We start from the raw sequence: 4,478 nt of genomic DNA on the forward strand, positions 1-4,478 counted from the left end.
ATATATATATATATATATATATACATATACACACACACACACACACACACACACACACACATATATAAATATATATATATACACATAAATATATATATTTAGACTATACACATGCATGCACATACACACACACATATATATATGTATACTGCTTCATGTTGGACAAATGAGAAAGGTGTGCTCAATACCTGCTATAAAGGATATGTTAGCACTGGTGTGAAACTCAAGTTGTGAGCTGAGTTGCTGTAGAGAAAAAAATTCTCTCTTATGGCAAAATGTGCAAAAATACCATATCTGTCCAATGCTTCCTCTTATCGGATTCCCAGATGTGGAATTTCTGGCTCTTTGGCCTCCCTCAATGGGAAACATCAAAGAGAGGTAACCCAAGACAGATTCAAAGCTGTAGTATTAACTACAATACAGTCAACAATAGTGAGTGAGGATAAAAGCAGTAACATCTGCACCAAGACCAAACAGTGATTAGAAATATATGAAATTTAGGTTAGTTAAAAATATTTTAAGGACATTTCAACTTCTAAAAGCAAGTGCCCTGCAATTACCGTGAAGAAAATACTCTCTTTTATGCTAAAAGACATAAAAACAACATATTTGTCCAATGCAACACCTTCCCGCCAATCTATAACTCTCAAAATCCTCTCATATCTGCTATCAATGCCCTTCTGCCACCTACTCATTACAGCCACTACTACATACCTCTGACATCCATCTCTGTCCCTGTATGTATCTCTCCCTCCCCTCACTCTCCTACATAATACATGATCTTATTTTCTGGTGCATCTATAGGTTTATTATACTGTTGTTCCCTGTTCTTCATGCATTGCCACAAGTCACTGTCTCCTTCCTGAGCTATTTCTTTTATCTTAATTGCAAACTGAAATTTACCCTCAGCTACCCCTCACCTTTCTAAATCTTTCATTGCATTCTTCTCCTTCCCATCTTTAGCCATATGTCACTCTTCTCTCACACTTACAAGAACGTATTCACCCATCCTTCTCAATCTTCAGTTTGAATTCTTTCCTACTTGCCCTTGTTGCACCTTGAGAGTACACTGGCACCTCATCACCAACATCATTAGATTCTTTTCATCTACTCCCCCTTACAGTTAGATAATGCAGGGGAGCTATGTATCTCTTCAGTGCCTGTCTTTCTATCATCCATTAGCTTTTTAACACCTGGCACAAAATCATCTCCTCTACTTCAACACCACTAAGTCAAGAAAGCTTCTTTTTCTAATTTTGCAAATTGCTAAACAACTTCACTAATGAGTACATTGTGTAAAGTGGTTGGCATTAAGAAGAACATCCAGCCATAGATGACAGAACTTGATGTAGTTCTTCAGCCAGTTGGATCCTGCATGGAAGACAGATATTTAAATATGTCACAAACATATTTTAGAAAACCTAAAGTTCAGAGTTATTTCTAATCAAACACATAGATATATAAGCCAATAATGGAGGCTTATATAGTTGTATATAGTTGTTTGACTTATTTATAAGAAAGAGCAGGAAGGGGGAAAGGGAGAAAGAGACAGGAGGAGGACTAGAGTAGAAAATATTACATTCCTTCACCCTTTGTAGCAAATCAACTTACAGAAATTTATGAAATCTCCAAGGGATTCAAATTTTCCTGATGCAGACAACCAAAAACACCAGCACTAGAGCTACCACAGTTGTCATCACCACCACCACCAAGAAGAAGAAGAAGAAGATGAAGAAAAAGAAGAAGAAGAAGAAGAACAACAACAGTTGTTTCCTACAATTTTGCATTTAAACATTTAATCAATTTAGTACTGAAGTGTTTCAACAATGCATTTTGTAGACAACTAGTTCTTAGTCCATCCCGTGTCTGGTGGCGCATTGGCCAGACAACAACCTCCACTGATCTCTATTGGCAGCCTCTCTCTCAATGTTTTCCCATTTTCTGTTTATTACTGCTATGTCTGCTTTGAACGATCTGTGCCATGTTGGTTTTGGTCTTCCTCTCTTTCTCTTTCTGCCAGGTGGTCCCCATCTAAATGCTGTTTTGGCGTGCCATTGGTCTGGCATGCAGAAAATGTGCCCGGCTAGTCTCATTCTTCTCTCTGCCACGATGTCTTGCAACCTTCTTGACTGTGCTCGCTGGAGGACTGCAGCATTTGTGATGTGGTCGCGATAGGAGATCTTCAATATTTTCTGCAAGCACCTTGATAGTCTTCTCTTTTACAGATCCCTGACAAAAAATAAAATCATACTTTCACATTGACTCTGAGCCCCAGAGACACCAACCCTGAAAGTGTTATTAGCTGATATCCTTTTAGTTTTTTATTCTTTTACATGTTTCAGTCATTTGACTGTGACCATGCTGGAGTACTGCCTTAACCCTTTAGTGTTCAGATTACTCTGTCAAATGTAATATTTTTTCACTCAAATTGTTTTGAATTAATCATGTATTATCTTATAGCTTTGAGGTTTCAATGATGTGATTGTTTATTTTTAGAATATCAATGTAGGTTAGGTGTGAGAGGCTAGATATCGCCAGTTTGAATATAAAACATGTAGAATATCAGGGCCAGATATGGCCGGTTTAAACACTAAAGGGTTAAAGGCTTTTTTTAGTCAAAGAAATCTACCCCAGGGCTTATTCTTTGTAAGCCTAGTACTTATTCTTTTGCTGAACCACTTGATTACAGTGACCTAAACATACCAACATCGGTTGTCAAGTGATGGTGGGGGAAAAAACACAGACCCAAAGACATAAATACACACACACACACACACACACACACACACATAAATATATATTTGACAGGCTTCTTTCAGTTTCCATCTAACAAATCCACTAACAAAGCTTGAACTATAGTAGAAGACACTTGCCCAAGGTGTCATGCAGTGGGACTGAACCTGGAACCATGTGGTTTGGAAGCAAGCTTTTTACCACACTGCCACGCCTGCACATAGATATCATCTCCAAATATTTTTAGATGGTGCAGGTCGTTATTGAGCAACCTAATATGACTCTCAGAAGGTTGTAATTTCGCTGGTAGTAAACCCGGACGGAAAACATATACGAGCAAGGTTGTAACTTAAGCACGTTTATTTGTGGCCACACATACATACATACACGATGGAATGACAAATGGAATGGTTAGTGTGCAAGGGCCATGGTCTTCTGTGCTATGCTTCTATCTGCTAGCTGGTCTGTGGCATAAGATAGAGCCAGTCAAGTTGCGTCCTCATAGCTTGCATATCCATACAGAAAACGAGTAAGAGATGAGGTCATGTGTCTGAACCTCAATGTCTTGTAGCGCCTTCTCTCTGTATAGCCAGCTTGTTTACCTGCTGTGAAGTGGGGTAGTGCGCCTACATATTTTACAATCATTACTTCAAACCATGTATAGAATTAACAGTTATGTTATCAGCTTCAGGAAGTGTGCATTGGTTATAGAAGAGGGGTAACATTGTAAAAGTAAATCATTTTCTGTCAGAAATTGAATTGAAAGAAAAAGCAGAAAAACTAAATACTTAAATATCTCAAGCTAAAAGCAATTCTATGACATGTCATTCTAATTTAACTCTCACAACCTTTCTGTCAATGTTACTACACAGAATATATTCAGAACTTCTGATTGAAGATACTTTCTACTGGATCTTCACATTTCTGCAAGGAAATATAATTGAATGACCCCACTGACTTCACAGTGTGTGTGTGTTTACAAATGTATGTAGGCTTGTATGTGTTTATATTTTTTTTTGCATCACCAATACCTACACACACACACACACACATGCATACATACATATAAACACATTTATATATATACAAATTTATATACATACATACCCACAGATACATATATATGCATATATACATAACACATAAATACATAACTTACACACATATACGTACATATATACACACATTTATATATATACAAATTTATATACATGCATACATACCCACAGATACATACATATATATGCTTATATAACACACACACACACACACACACACACACACACACACACACCTTTTATTCTTAAACAAGAATGTCAACAATGACTTTAATGTTTTAGCCACCTAAGTTATTGTTTGAATATCCAATGATGGCTTAGCTAATACAGTTCTATATTTAAGAGATGAAGAATTCTGTACCTTATTTACATTATTTACATTTGATGGATATTTGTCCTCATCCGTGAAATGTAAATAATGTAGATGGCTTAGCTGTTTGAAACTTCGAAGTCACTCTCAACAACAGTCTTGTTTAAGAATATTAAATTTTTACTTTACAAAATTAAAGCATGGAGTAACCCATCAGATTAATGTAAACTTTTTTTTTATTCTAACTGAACATAGAAACAAACATTAATATATATATATATACATATATACATACACACACACACATATATATATATATATATATGTGTGTGTGTGTGTATGTATGTACATATATATATATATATATATATATATAT

General features: G+C 36.0%; 1 protein-coding gene across 2 annotated transcripts in view; it reads right to left on the reverse strand.

The window, feature by feature from the left end:
* The window catches only part of LOC106876367 (atrial natriuretic peptide receptor 3), a 593,165-nt gene that overhangs the window by 83,974 nt on the left and 504,713 nt on the right, over window positions 1-4,478 (reverse strand). The gene's annotated exons all lie outside the window — the stretch shown is intronic.

The sequence above is a fragment of the Octopus bimaculoides genome, chromosome 8 (genome assembly GCF_001194135.2).
Source record: "Octopus bimaculoides isolate UCB-OBI-ISO-001 chromosome 8, ASM119413v2, whole genome shotgun sequence".
Lineage (NCBI taxonomy): Eukaryota > Metazoa > Mollusca > Cephalopoda > Octopoda > Octopodidae > Octopus > Octopus bimaculoides.